Consider the following 22,103-nt stretch of genomic DNA (forward strand, 5'->3'; position numbering starts at 1 on the left):
ACAGCACAATGTCTCCATTGTGTTCACAAAAAAATGTGTAAGTGGGGGCAAGGGAAAAAGGCCATCCATCCCTTGCCAACAGTCACAAATGGCATTGCTTACATTCATATCATCAACGCAGGGCCAGCTGTGGTTCAATTATGATCAAAACAAAGAAAATGTGCACTCCGTTTAAAACTTGCCTTCCCAGCCGGTTTCAAACGTCACAGGAATGGGTGGAAGTTATGCTATTCACCGAGATGATAAAAGGGATTTTCAATGAGTTGTCAATACAGTTCACACATGCACATGTATAACTGTGGCTTGCCTAATAAATCATGCTTTTATCTCTTCCACAAACTAAATCTCAGGCATGCAACTGTAAATTCACCACACAAAAAAGGAAATTCCAAAATTTGTTTTTGAATTTTGAGAGGCATAATGACATGAGAATAAAAAAAGAGAGGAAATCAGCTGCTAAGAAAAAAAGTTGCATGCCTGAAATCTATTGCAATACTGAAAATGTACAGTTCAGAATCGACAAGAATTGATCCACTGTTTGTACTACCAAATGATAGAACCTCTTCCGCCCAGCCCCTATCTATAGTGAAACTGACGTCATGCTCGGAGAGATATTAAAGTAGAACTGGGCAATTGTCAGACCCCCTGTGGGTTGGTATATACCACGAATATTGAAACTGCTTCACTGCCTATTGAGCAACGGGGCAACATGCAACACAAACTACAATTTGAAAGTTGTCAAACATCCCGTTTTGCGTAAAACCTTTTTTTTTTATCAAACAAGTCCTAATTACAGAATAGAGTAACATCTTTTGAAGTATACTGCTTTCATTTCAGCAGGGTAGCCTTTTTCAGTAATTTGAACTGTTCTTAAGGGTCCTGACAAGCATGTTAGCCCACCAGTATCTGTGAAGACAAAACTTGTTTACATGTATTGTGTCAAAGAGAAATTACCACTCCTCCAAAAAAAGTACCTTGGCCTGTACATATGTTACTCAACTCAATTCAGCAAAAACACCCTCTCTACCTGTATATTAGCGATAGAGCATGTACATGTACAATCAGTTTATGAGAAATAAATTGAATACCCAGACTATATTGTTGATAGTACAATGGTATATTCACCAATAGTTTACCTACAGCGAGCCAGAGAGCTAGAATCTATTCAAGTTCAGTCATCCTCCTTCCAACGTCACTACCCCATTTATTGGGTTTGTATTCTCAGGTCATCCACCATTGACTCTCACAGACCTTGATGCAAATTCTGCCAACAATACCCAATGAAAAAGCTGCCACAAACAATCCCATATTTGGTGCTGCCCCGCTGCTTATGCCTTACGGATAATAAATACCACACCCTGCAGGTAAAGATACAATGGCGATATGGAACTACATGTACATGTATTGCAGGTGCCTTTCACTTCGTTTGGAAAACTCACCTCAGTGAAAAATACTGTATTAGGCAAACCACAGACCCCAATGGTCCGTGGGCAAACTCAACATGTTTTTCTTTGGTAAATTGGCTCACAGCATTAGCAGTAAATACATGTACTTTTTTCATTACAACTTACAAGTAGAAAATCCATTAATTAGGATAAAATATTCCCACATCACAGTATACTCACCAATTGTTCTAATTTAAAGGGAAAATACAACATTTGCAAACATCAAAAAATAAAACTACCAAATCATTTTGAAATACCTTACTGGACTGTTAGTGAATGACAGTGTAAAGCATCCTGTAAAATCATGGCACCTAGTATACTGTCATTTTCAAGAAAAGTGGTATTTTTGTATTTTTGTATCAATTTCCAACGCTGATCGGCCGATCAGCGTTGGAAAAAACTGGCTTTTTCCCCAAATACTGGCCCCAATTGACCATCGCACTTGTTTGCAATCGATTACAAACCTATGAACGGGTACGAGCCAACTAGACTTGTTCCCTGACCTTACAATTCCGCAATGTATGTAAACTGCTCGGTTTCTTCTTACATGGAGTCAGGGAACCAGACTACAGGAAAATGATTGTTTTTCCTGGTTTTTATAGCATTTTCGAACCAAAAACCTCAAAAAAGTAAGTGTAACTATATTTGCTATATATATATTTCCAACCCCCCAATTCCATCCATTTCTGAAAATTACAGCAAAAGCAAATGATGTATATTCCCTTTAACTTCACTTTTTAACATAATTGTAGACAAGCTCAGTAGGCATCTCAAATAAACTTAAAGTAAATTGATATAGAACCATCATCACACGATATTCACTGCAGATTATCAAGAAACTATGCAGCAGGATGTCATAATTTCATGAACTGTTCTCTGTATGTTGTCACTTAAACACTGCTCATAGTATGTGATGTGGTCTGAATAAGATTTCATTCATGTAGACTTGGATTCAAATAGCTTAGAATCAATCATTTAACTTTGACATGTTTGACTTGAATACAATGTAGCTGGATTTCTGGAAAAAGACCAGAATCAAATTGGACTCAATCTGCTTGGCCTCCATTCAGGTAGCCTTTACCGGTATATGTCACTCAACAACAGCCAAAAAATCACACACTTGTATTTAATAGCCATAGAGCGTGTAAAATCAGTTTATGAGAAATAAATTGTACCCAGACTATATTGCTGATTGTACAATGGTACATTCACCAATAGTTTACCTACAGCGAGCCAGAGTGCTTAGAATCTATTCAAGTTCAGCATTCCTCGATCCAACGTCACTACCCGATTTATTGGGTTTGTATTCTAAGGTCATCCACCAATGAAAACGCTGCCACAAACAATCCCATATTTGGCGCGCTGCCCCGCTATGTATGCTTTATGGATAATATACACGTACCGGTACATGTGCCACACCCTGCAGGTAAAACTTGTACACACTCAACCAAAAAAGAAAGTCCCCCTATACATGTTTGTCTTTAACTCAAGAACTACTAGGCACCTCTCACTCAAATAACAACTAATCAGTACAGAAGGTCCTTAGCAATCCAGCCATACTCTTAATTCGGCCCTAAAACAGTGATAATGTGTACGAAATTATACAACTGATGACAAATGATACCAACACAAATTTGCACTTTTGTACACCTGCAAGTTGAGTGTGAACATTTTGTTTCTAACGCTCTTTCATCTCTTCCAACAAAAAATTCTTAAAATTGATTTCTTAAAATTTTTGTCACCATTTTCTTTACTGCATACTTTGCATGTTCTTCCAGGTTCAGTAAAGGAAAGGGTAAAAACATAACCAACAAAACTTGAAATTATTTTTATGAAATTTTTGTTGGAAGATTGCGTTGGAGATGAAATGTTCACACTCAACTTGCTCGTACACTTTGTGTACGTACATTAGCGCTATTTTGTGCCAAATAAAGAGTATGGCTGGAATGCTAAGGAATTTCTGTACTTGTCATTATTTGAGCAAAAGATGCGCAGTAGTTTTAGAGTGAGACAAAAATGATTGGGCAGATTTCTTTTCTGGTTGAGTGTATACATGTATGTGTGTGATGGCAATATGGAACTATTGCAGCTGCTTTTCATTTCGTTTGGAGCACTCACCTATTAAGCGAAAAGTACTGTATTAGGCAAACCATGGACCACAATGGTCCGTGGGCAAACTCTAACATGTTTTTCTTTGGTAATGAGTGATTGGCTCACAGCATTAGCAGCCTACATTGCACATGTACATGTACATCTCACGAATTAATTTGCAAACGGTTAAAGATATAGTCCATCATTTATAATTTGCGCATTCTGTTCATTTGAAGCAACAAAAGTGCTCAAAATCTAAAGAAGGGTGCTGAACAACTGACCTGATGAAGTTTCAGCTCAGCTTCTGCTGTATATTTCAAGAAAAACAACATTCTATGATCTCGATTTCAAATCAAAAGTTGCTACATGTAAATCATGCTTTGAATCAGGCCTGAATTCAGCGTCCGAAACAGTTCTCACTGAGCCAATTGCAGCTTCGCGCACTGATCCGACGAATTATAGCAACTGCGCACGCATGTGCATCGTGTCAACGCTTGCACGCGCTTCGCTGAATAAACGAACTCCTAGTTTACAGAAATTTCCAACGGTGCTTCTTAAGATGTTGGAAAGGCCTTCTTTTGTTGATTTCTTTAAAATGACAGCTTGCCAGAAAGAATAATTTCACAGGGAGTTTAGTACCCTTACTATCTTTCAATCAGTAGGGCCTATGTTTTTCACCAGTTACTTTTTGGATAGCTGCAAATGATGGACTCTGGCTTTAAAATAGAACATGTATACTTTTTTCGTTACATTATAACTTACGGTACAAGTAGAAAATCCATTTCAATAAAAAATTCCCACATCACAGTATTTGCTAATTGTTAAATGACCGCATTTAACTTCACATTTTCACATAATTGTAGACAAGCTCAGTAGGCATCTCAAATAAACTTATAGAACCATCATCACACGATATTCACTGCAGATTATGAAGCAATTATGCAGCAGGACGTTATAATTACACGAACTGTTCTCTGTATGTTGTCCCTTAAACACTGCTCATGGTATGTGATGTGGTCTGAATGTGTTTTCATGCCTACATGTAGGCTTGGATTTAGCTTGGACTCAATCATGAAACTTGGACTTTAATAGCTTGACTTCTGGAAAAGAGACTAGACTCGATTGGACTCCATCTGCTTGGACTCAACTTGGACTCAATTGTCAGACCCCCTGTGGGTCCCGGGTCCCACAAAAATTGTAACTAGTTCCCTTTCTATAGCAAACCTAGGGATAGATAATAAAGTTTGAAACGGCCGTTAAGACTGATTCATTACTCTTTTATTCTAATTTAGCCCCAGTAATTTAGAGATGTTTTTTCTCGTTGAAAAGCGTTAATAATGTAGGAAATTCTGTAAAACTTATCTGTGTTGTAAATTTACAATTCCCGTCACTCGCTCAGGCTCCGTTTCAAATCACGAGCGGTCGGATTGCATTATGCGGCACTCAATATTTTGTCACATGGGCTGCAATGAAACAGAAATCACCTCCGGTATGGAATGTGCGCAATTCTATGGGACGTTTTCGGATAGCATTTGCGCACATTGTCTAATCGCGGTCTTGAACAGCTGCAGCCAGATGCTTAAATACATAGGTCACAGGCCACTTCCTTCACAAGATTCTGTGAAGCTCATCAGAGTATCCCAGCGTCCTGTTTGCAGGGCAGGGGGTACGAGCGAACTAGAGCAATAGACTTGTACACGTGTCAGTCTGTTACTGTCAGTCTGTTACCATGGTTTATTTCAAAAATAACAAAATGGTACATGAATTTTCTTTGTCAATTTTGTTCATAGCTGGATGACAACAGAGAATCCAAAAAAGATCTAACAAATATAAAAGACTAAAAAAACTTTTTTTTAGATATTTCGGTAACAGACTGACACATAGTTTTGGTAAAATTTAAAAGCGGAAGGGTTTTGAGTAAAATCCAATACAAATTCAATTTTGTAATATTAGGAAATAAAATGCGGCTTTTTGCTTAAAAATTACAAAATTCAAGAAAATTTGTCAAAATATACTTAATTAATTGGCAAAAAATATCTAAAATTGCAATTTATTAAAATTTTACTTTTTAACCAATAAGTGCTTTTTAAAGCCATTTTCATGTCAATTTTGTATTTGATGTAAAATTGAGTATTTTTTTTTTGTATTCTGTACCTTAGGCCAAACAAAAAAAATGGTGTGTTTACGGTAACGGTCTGTGTTTATGGTAAAGGTAGGTAGGGGAAATAATTTTATTTTGTAATTTTTTTTTTATTTCAGTTCTGCAGGCTCATGCGTGTTTGTATAAAAACATTTTTCAAGCATTCAAGATACTCATCGATACATTTCATTCCAGTATACGGCCCAGTATCAGTATCAGTGTGCATTACTGCACTGTGTACGGCCCATCCCATGTGGCCGAAAATCTTGCACTACTGCAGAAACACGCTATGATGTTACGCCAAGAGTTCGAGCTTTGCAATCTTGTCATTTTAATGGAAAACACATACACAGAAAATAAAGATCACGTTCTGTGAATTAATTCGCAGAAATTCTCTTTCTCCATCGATGTTTGTTTGGTATTTTTACGATCCAACTTCGGCCGACGTCACAACATCATCATTGTACGACGTTTGTATAGGCAGTAGTCACTGGTTCCGGGCCTTCATTATAGTATTGATTCCGTTAGACGCGAAGGGAACCAGTGCACCATGCTGTATGTGCTGCATGCCTGTCAGCTGGCGGTCGACAGAACCCGTCATCGTACGTGCATTTTGATCACACATGCATCAGAAAAACAGGATTTTTGTCAAGATATTGCATGTCAAGATGAAATAATGGCATATGTAACGATTATATTGTGCACTTTAATGGCGTCAATAATAATTATATAGTGCATATCGTCGGGCCGATTCGCAGTACGCAAGTTTGTACGTGGGGAGAACCATGCCGTCCGTCGGCCAGGCGCACCAGTTCACCCCGATGCGTTTGTGCAAAAATAATCGTACTTCATGTAGTTTGAGAATTCAAGTTTTGAGATCGTCGCAATTTGCGCACGTTTAACACAGGTATGTTTGTGTCAAATCATGGTCAGTTTCAAGTATGGAAAATGGTCTATGGTTGTGGCAAATAATTAAAAGTACTTGACATTTTTGAAATAATCAATATCAACCTTCAAAATTCCAGGTCAGTCGGGTTACCATAAACACACCATTTTTTTGTTTGGCCTTATCAGCTTCAACATGGTAGCCAATATGACCATTATGAAAAACAATTTATGACCCTCAGGATGACATTTCCACGGAATTGCCCCACCCTACATAGAGTATGCACGACATGCACAATTCGTGTTCACATAATTAATGTACAGCCAGAAAAACACACACATTTGCATGCCCCAAATGCTTGAATCATTTGGCCTAAAGCCCTTTATCCAAAAGTATACACAATACACTTACTTTTAACATCCAGATTAGATGCAGATAATTCTTCGGAAAAGGTGAATCTCTGGAATAAAGTGCCAGTAACCCTCAGCTATTGTTAACCCCGATACACGTCAACTACGGAAACAGTGAGAGAGCGAATGTAACACTCCCACTGAGTAAAATTATCACTCCTCAATGAAATAGTTATAGTTAAAATGAAAAGTAGGCTACAATTTACCCCTTACAATGTTCTAAAGGGATCAATAATAAATTATATCAACAAAAACATCTCATCCAATTAGCACACATGTTTCCCGAACATGGCAAAGGCGGGCACTACTTTTTGTGTTGCGAATACATAAAATTGTTTGCATGACTAAAGCGCCAGGCAATTAAAGGGACTTGTTCAATACTGTGTTATAACACACATGCAATATGCACCACGCTATACATTAAAGGGCAAAACCTACATGTATTGTTGATTGAATAATGGTCACATCGTACTTGACAAAGGTTTACCTACACTACAGCGGGCCAGAATGCTAGAATCTATTCAAGTTCAGCATTCCTCGTTGCAACGTCACTACCCCATTTATTGGGTTTGTATCCCACTGACTCTCACAGACCTTGATGCAAATTCTGTCAACAATACCGAATGAAAAAGCTGCCACAAACAATCCCATATTTGGTGCTGCCCTGCTGCTTACGGATTAGCACAGCAGGTGAAAGGAATAATGGTGATATGGGACTATTGCTGGTGCTTTTCATTTCTGTTGGAGTACATGTACTCACCTCAGTGACAAAGTCTTTATTAGGCAAACTCAATCTGTTTGTCTTTAATGAGTGATTGGCTTACAGCATACAGCACACACCCAATATGTAATTTTGTTCACATTTTGTGGGGATTTATTAGCAAACTATAGATTTTTGGAAACTGTGTTGTACAGGGTGTCCCAAAACAAATGACACACTAACTTTGATCGCAACTTCAAAAAAAAGTATCAGAATTGAAAAAATCAAATGGGAACAGAGAGTGCAATTATTTTGCTACATTTTGGTGAAAAGTGCATTTGATTTGGTTCAGTAGTTGCAAAGAAATGAGCGATTATGTAACACTAGTCAAAGAACACTTCCTTCCAAGTTTGCTCATATTTTAGGAATCTACATGTACATTGAGTACCAATTACAATGGACGGAAGGTGATTAGAGAGGTGACAATTATATGATTTTCATCTTTTCATGATATTCTCAGATCTGGGGTGATATCACTGCCGGTCACTGACCTTAAACGACTACCTAACGGTGGGTGAAAACAAAAATCACCGCCATTTTCACTTCAAGTGTGTGTGTGTGAGTATAAACACCGGCAAGCGTGGACGTAGGACAAAAGAATTGGGGCGGAAACAATACGTCCACGATTGACCGAACGTCCACGATCTCAAATCGTGTACAAAACCAATGAGAGCTGTCGCTAAAAAGTTAGAGTACAAACAAAGGAAAGAGTATTAGGGACAATGGGGCGTCCACGATTGCCGGCATTTATGTGTGTGTCGTGTGTGTGTTAAAGTCCATGCACATGGTTCCTTATGGGGCAGTTAAAACAATAGAACAATAGACCTCACGAGGAAGTCTGCAATCTATCTGCCCCATTAGGGAAACGCTATGGACTTTGAGATAGGAACAAAGGAGAACAAAACTAAACAAAGGTCTTCCCCCAAGAACCCATATGTACTGTACGCCCTGTTTTCTTTTTTGTGAAAGCTACTTTGTGGCATTGTTTTCACCCAGTGGATTAGCAGGTCACCAGTTCTGGTCAAAATACCTGGGATTTAAATCCGAGAGCAAATGGCTCTTTGTATTATTGTTAAGGCGATCTCTAGCAATTGGTGATCTCTAGCGGTACTTTGCCTGGCCTTCAAAAGGAAACTTATCCATGTCATGTGTAGAAGAAACCAACATGTAGGATCATGTAGAATCATTATCATTCAATGTTTCACAATAAGCATCCATGAACTTGAATTCTAAAGTTATAGTTCTCACTGAACTTGACGCATCATCATGACTTTCAGACTTGATCATGACATCCTGAGAGTCCTCGTCACTCTGGTACACTGACAAAGGTCCACATATTAACAATGATAACATCATAATATTTAGCCCGGAAAACACAAAAAAGAGGGGGAAAAAGATGTGTCCGTAAACTGGGCTAAAAATTAGGAGAAGCCTGGTCTTAACGTGGGAGACTAGAACAATTTCAAAGTAATCCCCCAAAAATATAAGAGATTATGGTTGTTGATAATAATTATGCAAACGTGAAACGTTTTCTTACGTACATGTAGGCAAATTTGGATGTTTCTTTGAACTTGTGGAAGTCCCCCAGGTTAGGCAACCCTTTGCTTTATTTTTAGGCAAAATTATAGACACCTCATTTCCCCCCCCCCCCCTTTTTTTTGTTTTCTGGGCTATACTTGTATCATAATGTTATCATTGTCAAAATGATTTTTTATATAGAAGGTGAGTAAAATCAAAAGAAACCCAAATGTCGGGACTATTGTTTCAGTGACGTTCTGCATGTAGGACTTTCAAAATCTAGGATATGAAAGCCCAATTCAAAAGCTTTCTTTTAGTAGAAGAATCATTCAACTCACTCATGTTCTTTTTAAGCAACAGAATTTTAAACACAACCACCGTTTTAAAGTTCTGTCAACGGATCACAAAAAAGGTGTGCGTTCTGGTTTCAGCAAAATGAAAACAATTATTAAACACACATCCCTATGTGATTTGTTTTCCTTTTGCTCAAAGAACACTGAACCTTTTGGTGTTTATGGTGTAAATCGAGGATTTTCCTTTTTTTATTCACCTAACTTTTGTGGAACAGTTCTCATTGCTTTTGTACACGTTTCTAATCGAGGTCGTCCTCGATTTTGGTTCCTGTCCTCAATTCATCGATGATGTTGCACGTGTGTTCTCAATTTACACCATAAACACGCACATATTTGGGGCTAATTGAACCTACCATGATACGGGTCTTGGCCAGTGTCAATTCTTGCTGTCCTCTTTGGAGGTTTGTGGCCATGAACTTCCTGTATACATCTTCATCGGTCTCTGCAAGCTCATCCAGCATTGACCAAAAGCACTGTGCCTGCTTCATCAGGTCATGTTGGACGCCTGTCGCCATAGTTTACTGAAATTGGAAAAAAAAGGAGCAAAATTTTGAAAATGGCGTCCACGCGATATTCGCAACGGAGCCCTCGCCGATGAACGGTAAATTTCACTTTTCATCCAGATTGTAAGTAAAGCTTAGTATCTCGATCTTCAAATCATAAATCTGTAATTGTAGCTCAGGTGGCGTGTGGCCGTTTTGAGGGTGAAATCTGATGTTTTTGTTGGCAAATGGTTGGTTGTTTTGCCATGCAAGTACTATCGCCAGATCATGTCCAAATGTTGAAAATAATGCAGGGGCTACTGTTGTGGCAATTGCTATCGTTACAGCATCGTCTGGCTCCCTGACCTAATAGTAAATCATCCTTCGTCATGTTCGTACAACTGCATGTGAGCATATCACATGACAACGATTAGGGTCTGTAGATAGACAGTTCACCATACGCATGCAAAATCATAGCGGGGTACCAATGAAATCAAAGAAAAGTTCTTGTTTTGAAGTAGATACAAAATGTTGATTGTTTAACAGCACCATGGTTTAAGATGGTTTGTATTCATCATGTGTATGCTGCAACTTTTGTGCAAACAAAATTTTCCATCTTCTTTTTTACTACAATAGGAAAGAATTCCATACATGGACATCACTAATATTTCCGATAAAATGCCCTAAAAAGTCCAATTTAGCAGGGAAATATTGAAGCATTTACTAAGAAACACTTGGAATTTTTCAGACCAGTCTCATAGGGTTTGTGCACAGGGTGTCAAGTGATGTCCAGGTGGGGTATGGAAGTCTTTCTGCTTTGTTTATCCACAGACCATTGTTGTCATGTGATGTGCACACGCGCAGTTGTAACTCCGATGGGGCTTACATTGTGTACTGAGACTTGGGTAATCGTTATCTTCAGGACACCTCTATTTTTTACGAACTCCGTTCAAAACTGACTTGTGCATTCACTGTTCAGTACCAAAGTGACTTTAGCAGGCTAGTCTTTTCCTTCAGATTAAGTCATGTTTGTTTGTTTGTTGTAATTTTGAAACACACTTCCAAAGAAAATGTGACTTTCCTATCTTTGTTTTGCAATCAGAGACGACGTGCAACACACGAGCAAGCCAGACAGAATGAAAGCTCGATGCTGATTGGCTGATATTTATAAATAACAACATTAACAAAAAAATGTTATCCGCCATTCGCCAATCAGCATGATCAGCATTGAGCCTTCATTGCATCGAGCTTTCAATTTCAGTTGCCATCTTGGTTTTTGAACCTGTTTTCTGGGAGTAATTGCAGAATACCCCGCCACTCAGAAATACACCCCTAAAATCTCTGGCTACGCGGTTGGAATCACGGAAAAGAAACAATTCATTGCCAGCTACGCAGATATGGAGTGGGGGTCTATTATTTGAGAACGAAGCAACACAAAAGGAATGGGAGTTGCTGAAAAAATTCTCTAAGTCCAAACCAACTACCCTGTTGGCTGCTACGCGGATACGGAGTGGGAGTGCAGTGAAGCATGACGCATACTGGGCATAGTACATACAAGTAGCGCTGAGAAGGTTTATTGAGGGCAATCAACCGTTAACGTGTCCGTGACTCCGTAGCCGGCTACGAGGTGGATAGATTGAGTGGCGGGGTATTCTGCAATTGTGCCGTTTTCTGGTTGTTGTCGTCCCCTTTTACCCCATAATTTCCCTCATACATCAAAGATATGCCCTCTTCCCACAAAATACTAAACAAAAGAAAGAATGCAGTATTCAGCGTTTGTGTACAAAGTATATGGAAATTCAAGAAGATTCTCAAAGTATTTTTTAACCAAATTGGAAATGATTCTCAGTCCCAGATTCATGTCTTTTTAAAAATATTTTTACAATGACTGACCTTTATTGAGATGATATATGAAGACAATGTGGCGTCAGGTTGCAACGTTCTTTCCCAAAACGTTCCCTTTCTTGCTGAACTTCAGGAGTTCCATCTGCTGAAACTTTCATGACTTTTGTTTACTATCGACCAGGTTGACAGGCGCCCTCTCTGGTTCTAGTTGGACGTAGAAATCTTACATTCTGAGGGCGCCCTTCTCAATTAACGGCGGGGGGGAGATTAAAGTAAACCGTTTGGCACATAAATTTGTCTCCGTGCGAGACAACTATTTTGTCAGGCGCACCCTTTTTCAGCAGAAACCTTTAGTTGACAAAAATTGTGAAGGTGAAATGTATGGGGTAATGCCCTGGTAAACTTATCGAAACAAACGACTTTCAATAAAGGAAACGGGTACATATTTCTTAAGGATTGTGTTGCTTACATCAAAATTAATTCGGATTGCATTTTTCAAAGAAAAATTCGGTCATATTATATTATTTTATTTGTATTGTTCGACGCTTTCTCATGAACACACTATTTATTTTATCATATTAAATGTATTATAGACAGCTACCCTCAAATTTCGCTCGCCTACCCCCCCCCCCCCCCCCCCCCCCCCCGCCCTGCAAACTGTTTGCAGGCGGGGGTATGAGCGAACCCTCATACTTTAATAGGCTTGTGTCACAAGGGCATTACATTTCAACAGGTAACAACAAACACTATTATAATACACATAAAGCAGTAGAGTGGTGTCAGCGCGAAAAATCAATCCGAATTCAAACACAACACACTGGTTGAGGCAGGATAATTCCAAAAGTGCCAAGTGTGATGAACTCATTGCATCAATAATTGGTCGTGATGTCAAGAGGAAGTCCATTAAATTGCAATTAATAGGAAACATCAAACACTTTATTTTAAAACAATTCTCAAGCAGTAGAGTGGTGCGAAAGGACATTTCCGCACATTTTAAATTTTGACCACTAATATTTTATTTCAAAAGAGGGCGCGCTTTACAACCACCGTTAAGGATTTTACCATTTTACAGAAACGACACAGGCATTATGGACAGACACACTTACTCATAAATTAACGGATGCATTGAATTCAATTACAGCCAGGAGAGTCCTAACAAATGGAACAAAATACACAAAATAATTATGCAGTAAATTGTTGTTCTCTCCGTAAATATTATACAAATTTGTCAACACCGGGAAAAACGCACCCATCTGCAATCACAGTCTAGACCAAAAGAACAAATCCGAAGTCAACTTTATTGGAGCGAAAACAAAAATCGTTGTGGGTACAATAACTCAATAAAGTTATCTTGCGATAAACTGAAATTTGAGTTAATATGTGATGTCATAAGGAAGGCTATTACTTTTCAATATTCAGGGGAAATCTCATACTATATTTTCATGCACTAAAAGAGCACAGAGCAAGGAACAGACAGAGCGCGCGCGAGCGCGCGGCGTCCCCACACTTTTGTCAACAATCGTTTTATGCGAAAGATGTTAAAGTATGTTAAATTGGGCAAAAAAGTGACTTTTCTCCAAACAAAACAGAATTTCCTTTGAAGGTGAAAAGGAGTATTAATTAATATTTCTCTTTTGCGTCATGTAATTGTTCAATTTCAAATAAATGCTATTTTGAATATTTTGTGGCACGTCCATTTTCCTGTACTACAACTTGTACAAGGCGTCCGGAAGCCTAACACCATTACTCCAACACTCATTGTCAATCGTCTACGCACCCTCCCACACTCCCGCGCTGCCCCTCCCCCACCTTGGCTTGCAAATCCAGATAATCTACTTATTACAGAAGGTAAACCTCTTAATCAGATGGCCTAGCGGTCTGAGCCACCTGCGGGATTCGAACCCGTGTCCAGGCGCTCCAAAGACTACGTCTTTGGAGCGCCCGGACACGGGTTCGAATCCCGCCCAAGTTTTGACTTCAACAAAATTTAAGTGAGAACAATCCTATATATATTTTTGTTGGGGGTCAAAACCCTTCATTGACCAAGAGAACGAGTAAACATCACCATGCACCGAAATTTAAAATATTAAACAGTGATTAAAACCGGCGAATTGAGAAGAGAGGTTGAGCGACGAATAGTATAAGATGTTTATAAGCATTTGAGATGTACTGTTAAATTGCTCGAATTATTAGGCCCATAATATGGTTGTCAAAATCTGAAAAATAATAAGAACATAACGAGAAAAACATTGCGCAGGTCAAATCCGACGATCATGTGGTCACGATAACTAAAAAAAAATAACACATCATAAAAGTGACATTGCGTCTGTTGCTGGTCAAAAGTACCATATGTACTCATTTCATGACAGAAACAGCAGTCGTTTTTATTTCATCACACCTTAGGCTACATACTACCCCAAAATGACGGAAATGTCTTTGAACATTCCACAACCTCTTTAAATATTTCTTTGATCTATCAACAAGAGTAGCAAAACAAGAAAGATATGTGAAAACACATTTCAGTGTTTCCTTTGCAGAATGATCAAACCATTAAGAATGTTTTACTTAATGTCGTTTTCGTTTGTGTTAATTAATGTGTGTTTTTCTCGAGTGCCGAAACATTAATTTAACATACAAGCCGCCATCACTGGGGTTTCTCAAAGAAAACTATGCATTTGTCTTGACTTTCATCTTTCTTTATTTCTTTTTAATGGCCAGCAAATTACATTGTCAGTAAAAAATATTCACAGCAAAACAAACTCACTTCCCGAAAAGCGACAATAAAATCCCAAAAAGAAGAAAACAAAGAAGCCCATATTCAATTTCTGTCTTGGACATCGACAGCAAAAAAACAACCCATTTCCAAACCGTCAGTGTCATTTTCAATCGGTTGTTGCCATAACTTTCTTTACATTCTATGCCATGTTTGTATTTTCAGCAGTATGCGACCACAAGATGGCGCTCTTCAAATCATCTGAAGTCGACTGCCTGAATCAACAGAAAAGAAAAGAAAACTTTCAATCTCTGCCATACATTGTGAAAACATATCATACAATTTTAAAGAAGACAACTCATTTGCAAATTAAACGTGGAATAATTAGTCAGTAATAATTGTTGATATTAATAAATATGACGACAAAATTCTTCAAATCTGTAGGCCTATCTGAATTACGTTTTTTTTTTCGTTGGTAATAATTTAATCAATTTCACCCTAAGTCTGTCATGATGTTGACCTCAGTCGCGAAATACATCATGTGCAGCCTGGAACGGTCTCACTGTGTCTTACGCTGACAGAGGATCGTGATCTTGACCTTGATCTTTTTCATGACATCAGTCAACGTCACTGCTACGTGATTATTGTCTCGACAATGCCAATTTTAGGCTTTGAAATAAGACTATAGGCCTACATTTTAAATGTTAAAGACATTGACAGCCATAAAAGTCAAAGTTTTCCTACCAATGAAAATATTTTTCTGCACCCATAAATTTAGGGCAAAAATTTGTAAAATATCCAAACTTCTATAACAAAATTGCAAAAACAACTGTGAGCCCTCCCCCCCCCCCCCCAGCCAAATCTTGGGTGCACCATTGACTTAAACTTAAAGCAATAGAGTGGCCGGGAAAATATTCAGTTTCATTGGTAATTTTTGGCAACAACAATTGTTTGTCTTACTTCCTAGCCTTGTTTTACTAGTAATGACCAAATAGGCGAAATTTCACGACTTGCCCTTAATCTGCCATTTCTTGAATATTTCAACTGAAACAAACTTATCTCCCTGTGTTAAAGCGACAACAAAAGCCATTACAAAAAAGTCCATATTCCATTTCCGTTTTTGGATACCAAAAACCAAAACCCTTATCCCAACAGCAACGCGACCATTTATCACCAAACCGTCAGTTTGAACTGTCATTTTTCCCATTTCTTAAATTCTAAGCCACTGCGTCTTCGGCAATGTTTGACCACAAGATGGCGCTCTTCAAATGTATCATCTGAAGTCATCACTAGCACCATGGAGCTTGCACTGCCTGAATCAACACTGCAACAAAAAGAACAGAAAACATTGATTCGGTGGCATACAACAATATTCTGAAAACAGGTCATACAATTTGATAACTCATTTGTAAAGTAAATGTGGAATAATTAGGCAGCAATAATTGTTGATATTGCTTTTAGGCCTACATGATGACAAAATTCTTCCAGGTAGTTGGCCTATAAGTTGTTTTGTTTTCGTTAATTGGTGTCATAATTTCATCAATTTCACCCTAAGTCTGTCATGATGTTGACCTCAGTCGCGAAATACATCAGTGTGCAGCATGTAACGGTCTTGTTGTGTGCGCTGATCAGAGGATCGTGATCTTGACCTTGATCTTCATCATGACATCAGTCGACGTCACTGCTACGTCATGTACGTCATTCAATAAGATATGGCTATTTATTTCACATGAAAAAACATGTTCATGTACATGCCTACATTAACAAGCAATAAACACATGCATACCTGATGTAATTACATTGTGATTGTGTTCTTTAACGTCATGACTACATACGTCACTTTTTTGGGGGCTTGTAGGTTCGTAGTCTACAAGTTCATGATCATTGATCTTGTGGGATTCTTATCTTAGATCGCATTCAGGATACTCAGATCTCTGACCCTTGACCTTAGATTTTAGATATCCCTGATCTAATCATGGCTCCTCATATACCTATTTCAGTCGTCGTCATAGTCTTAAGAAATAATTTATTATAATTCTCTTCCAAGATATAACTGCTTTAATTGGCATGGGTATCGTATTACATCTTTCTCCATATAGTCCATCATAGCCTGAGACTAATTTCCATAATTTCTTGGAAAATATCCTTATTATTTTGTGAAGTGCCTAATTATATGCATCTTAATCAATTACTCTTTGGATATTCTTTGGCGAATGGTATTGTTTCAAACTCACTTTGCAACCTCCCCCTTTTCAACTTCCCATGGCTGGTAAAATGTTAGGTTTCTCTTTTCCAGTAGGCCTACATGTAAAATCCCCTTTCCGTTACTGATGAAGTATAAATAGTGAGTTTAAGAATTAGGCTTACCTTTCCCCTCATAATGTCCACGTTTTAATATGGTTGTTTACGAATACATGCCTAGCGCTCCTCGCGATAAACTTATGAAATTCGGCCTCCTGTAATTGTAAGGTTCGCCTAGTGCGCGGGAATTATGGTGGCGGTTGAATTTACAAGCGTCAGTCCGGTGAAGAAATTATCTGTGTTTCATTTCGTATCGTTTGCGCTTCAGTTCATTTCACCTCGAATGTTGCCGTGAATTACGGAGCAAAACGAACATGGCGACAGCTTAGAAGTATTCTGGGTTACCTAGAATTAGTTTACATCGTCACTGTTCTCATGGGCATCAATTTTGGAAATATTTTATCGCAGAAAAAAGAATGGAAATTTAAAACAAAAATACTTACAAGGTGCAAATGTCTGGCACCCATCTTGAAATGCAAGCAACAGATGAGCGGGCGAAAGTCAGACGGCTAGGCTCAAGGCGTAATGCGGTTCAAAAACCCTATCACTTTTTATCCCTCCGCACTGTCACAAAATGATTTTTGTTTTCTATTTATTTTTTACTTGTGTCTAGGGTCATGACTTGTTTTTATTAATTACTACGATATATAATGAATCATGCTGCTGAATAGGAAACTATCAAACCATATTAAACCATTTTATTCAGAAAATGGGCTTCTATTTTTCTTTATCCGCGGACTAACACGCACTAGTCTCAATGTTCGCTGAAAAAGTGTAAGAGCGGTTCTGATTGGTCGAAAGTCAACAGGATATTCTGGGGTTGGCTGGGATTGGCCAAGATACACAATTTGCATATGGCATGTCGCGCGCCAGGTATGGAATTTGGATGACAATAGCTATTTGCATAATTCTTCGGGAAAAGCCCGAGTCAGAGGTCAATGCTTTGTATTGTGTGTCATACCGGTCACACGACGACAGTTTCATGACTGCAGTGCTGAGATTGCATGCAATCGATTGTGCTGGTAAATTTTAATTAGGAAAGAAGCCAACATACAGCCAACAGTAGGTAACTGGGGTCCCATGAGGGAGAGAGGAAGGTTGGTCTCATTGGAGGCACACAAAAGGTTTGGTCATTGTTCGTTTAAAGATATTTGCAGATGTTTTCTTTACCCATACCCGGCCATATCAGAATATCATTGCCAAACATTTTGTGACTTTTATGCTTTCGTCAAGACCGTGAATTTATTATCAGAGCTCTTTATAGAGATGCGCTTGCCACGGATTTTACTTGCTTGGAAAAATTCGGTTTAATAATTATTTTATTATAAATTCGATGATTTTTTAAAATATCTTTTGTAGAAAAAAAGGCACGGAAAACGAAAATGGGAAAAATCAGATTTATCTTCACAACCTTCCCCGGGCGCCGGCGAACGTATTTTCCGATTTGGTTGCCCACAGTATGTAGCTTGCGCCACCTGTTGTTCAGTATTTGATACATCCCTCGATGCACCATCGGCCGCGCATGCGGCACGTCGATCGTCGTAGTGTCATCAGATAAAAATTGTTTTGCCCGTGGAGCTATTGTTGGCCGCGGTTTTACACACAGACTCATAAAGTTTTGATAAGCATTTACAGGATAACTAGTTTAGTACTAGAAACCTTCGAAAGAATGTCAATTGCGTCCTGAATTCATAACGTGTATCCTCGAGCTCGACCCTCCATATTCGACGTAGCTTATAACGCCGCCACATGGCATGATCGCGTCGTTTTAGGACTAATAGGAGGTCTGACGATGTCATCAGATAAGGTCAGTTAAAGGTTGAAAAACATGAATCTGGACTGAGAAACTGAACTCCCCATAGACTGACTGTGTGTAGTTAATTATGCAAATAAATTGTAATTTATCTCGTGATGACAATTGAAAAATCTGGAAAAAATGTTGCAACCTGGGGGTGAGGCTGAAGCCACTTCCAATTCCACGCTTGTGTACAATGTCTATGGACACTTCTCCATGGTATTTCCTAACAAAATTGGAAATCTTTCTCAGTCCCAGATTCGTGTCTTTAAAAAGTTATCATCATTTTTTGTAACGAATGACCTTCATTGAATTGATATACATGTATAGAGAAAGAAGTAGCGTCAGGTTGCAACATTCTTTTCAAAAATCTGTGTGCACCATGTATGTGGGTACCGTACCGCTTCCAGGTACAGCTGGTTAAATTTTCGTCTGGTGCATTGTCGTGGAAAGCAAGACGACTGTTTCATGCGTTACACGTTCACGCAGAAGGCACTCACAGTCTAACGCATGAAACAGTCAATTAGAATGCATGTCGCGTAACATTCCCCAATACGGAGCGCGTGACCAGGCCTGTTGCTGTGTCTATAGCTGAGTTTATTTTATCCATGTCTAGACGCGACAACGGGTGAATGACCGAAGACCCGATATATAGAAAGCACCCACTGATTGGTAAAAATCTAGAGGTCAAGATGCGGTTGTCTTGCATAACTAATCAGCGAATCTGTTAAAAAATTATAGAGCATGGTTTAGATTGCCATGGTCTATTATAGACTAGCACATACATTGTGTATTTGGCGCAGTAGAAACACCCCTATATCTGAGTGGAACAACCCGCTATATCGCAGCGGTGCACACATGCTTTGGCCTCTCTATTTACACTTTGTGCGCGGACGTCCTTTCCAGCCTTGTTTTCATTTGTGGGTTTTTTTTTTCATGGGTAATCCAAATCATTTATTTCATTGAAAAATACTCAAATGACGTCATGCTGTGTTGGAACACTCATAGAAATATTTAGACTCTGATCTTTTTAACCAACAGACTTTGACTGATGTTATTCAGACCCCTGAAAATTGGGAATCAGCCAAAGCAGTCCTGTATGGCGGTCGTGTGGAAAGGATGCAACCGTGTGGGATGGCCGTCACTACAAGCAGTCACTTTGTGGTAAGTTGCCCCATTCCTAAAACCAAATCTTAAGCCCTTTTCACACTAGAGCCTCTCAACCTGGGTTGAAATCAACCCTGGGCAAACCCAGTGCCGCCCTGGGGTGAGTTTTTTTTATTTCAACCCCACGTTCAACCCCGCATCGTTTTACACTTGTTCCATGCAAATCAAGCTTATCATTCTCAGTTACTACTATTTGAACCCGGCCTGGCCAGAATTTCAACCCGGTTCGTAAATCTCAACCCTGGTATGGAGCAGGGTTGAGTTCAAACCGGGGCGAAATCAATTTCGGGGTTGACGCATGGTTGAAATTCTTTAAGTGTGAAACGATACATGTTTTCAACCCTACGTCAACCCTGAGATTTGTCTAGTGGGAAAAGGGCTTCACTTTACTAGAGAGAAACCATAGTCGCAAGCCTACTTCTGTACCCTTTTCCGCAAGACTGATGAAAATCCACTTTGATCACCAAGCTAGCTGGCATGTTTAGAATAAAGAATAACTACATGTGTATGTGTTTTGAACTTGTTACAAGTTTCACCAAATTGGGTAAAGTCACAGAGTTTCGTGGGTGTCCTTAAAGCAATATGCCTTCAGAAACCACGAATGCGGATACAATTGGCACCAACCATGTTTGTCCTTGTTTATCATCCTATCAAGATGGTAAAAAGAGAAAACAGGTCACGATGAAGCCATTCTTGTAAGAGCAGTGGCCCCAAAATATTTGTTTTCCACAAATTTAGCATCAGAAATTACAGTTGTTTGAGCTGGAAGGCACAAATACCAGCTGTGCAAGTCAGAGTTTCGGATGTCCTAAGGTTTAGTTCAACAAAATAATATTTAAAAGAATTAGTCACAAAATTGTGCTAATAAATGGCCTTATCCCAGTGACTAACAAGGATGAATGCATTTATTTCTGCTCATTTCAAAACCTCAGATTTTACAAGTAAATTTGAATAGAATTTATTACAGTAAATTTCTGAAAGTTTCATGAAAATGAACAATTCTTTGTTGAAACTCAAAACTGCAGTGACGGGGATAATTGATTTCATTATGTCAAGTTGAAATGGCAACCAAAAAGGTGAAACAATGAAAACAGAGGTCTGGAATTCAATTCTTGAAAATGCAAGGAAATTTCAAGGAGGCAGTCAGGCAAAAAGCAAGGCAACGGAGGCCATAGCTTCCTGACATTCAATACCATTGATTTGAACATTTGTTAAAATGATTGGCAACCTTTCACACTTGAAGAAGTTTTAACCTTCAAAGAAAAATACCAAAAAAATCCATCAACATAATCCCTTGTGAGTAAAGTTTACACAAGTCTTTATTCTGTGAATTCAGACAGGAAACCAAATTAATAGGATAAGTATTTGTGCTCATCTTTAGCAGACATTTTGATGATTAAATGATCATCCACATTAGTGTTTTATTGATATAAATGCAAATGTACAAAGCTTGTAAACAATAACAAATAAACGTGATTTCTATGAAAAACTACAAAATATGAAAACAGGTTCAAAAACCTTTTTTTTAAAGAAACTGAGTGAATGTTAAAAGACTAATTTTTTAAGCAATCTTGATTAACTTTCATAGTGATGTGTATGCTTAAAGGTACATTGTGCATTGGATCATTTGCTTTTTGCAGCTTTTTCTCCGAAGCAACAAAAGAGCTCAATTTTTTAAGTACGGTGCATAACAAGCATTCTGTTCAAGTCTTAGCTGAGTGGCTACTATACATTTTGCAGAAAACAGAGAAAACATAATGCACAAGTCTTTGGATCTCGTAACTAGATTCTGTAGGCACCCCATTTTGAAACCACCTTCAATGTTTGTTTTCTGACAAAACCATTTCAGGTGGAATTATTTCACAGGGTATTTGTTACCAGTCCTATCTTCACTCTGAGGTTTCTGTCATTAAATCGGTAGGTGCTTATCTGGGTAATTGCAAATGATCCTACATGACTTTAAAAAGTGAAGTTAACGGAAATACAGAATAATTGATATTGTACAGGCTGTAATTTCTATAATCAGAATATGTAATGTAGAGATAGCACAGAATACAATGAGTAGATGTATGTTCTATTAGGAACAAATTGAAGAATATACATAAAGGGAGTTTACAAAGTCTTGTTGTGACTACTAAGATCTACATACAGTGGTGAATTGTTAAACACTTAAAAGTCTACTTGAACATTTAATTTG

The 22,103-nt window shown here is 38.4% G+C and overlaps 1 protein-coding gene across 3 annotated transcripts in view; it reads right to left on the reverse strand.

Moving 5' to 3' along the window:
- LOC119733180 overlaps positions 1-12,365 on the reverse strand; it is a 36,926-nt gene extending 24,561 nt beyond the window's left edge. For 2 of the 3 annotated variants that reach the window (XM_038206761.1, XM_038206759.1), the window contains exons 1-2: positions 11,979-12,363; positions 9,957-10,124 (exon numbers count right to left, since the gene is read on the reverse strand). The gene's annotated coding sequence lies outside the window, so the exon portion shown is untranslated. Of the gene's footprint in view, positions 1-9,956; positions 10,125-11,978 lie in introns of all 3 variants that reach the window. The other variant, XM_038206760.1, reaches the window with a different exon arrangement.
- Positions 12,366-22,103: the final 9,738 nt, after the last annotated feature.

The sequence above is a fragment of the Patiria miniata genome, unplaced genomic scaffold (genome assembly GCF_015706575.1).
Source record: "Patiria miniata isolate m_02_andy unplaced genomic scaffold, ASM1570657v1 HiC_scaffold_25, whole genome shotgun sequence".
Taxonomy (NCBI): Eukaryota; Metazoa; Echinodermata; class Asteroidea; order Valvatida; family Asterinidae; genus Patiria; species Patiria miniata.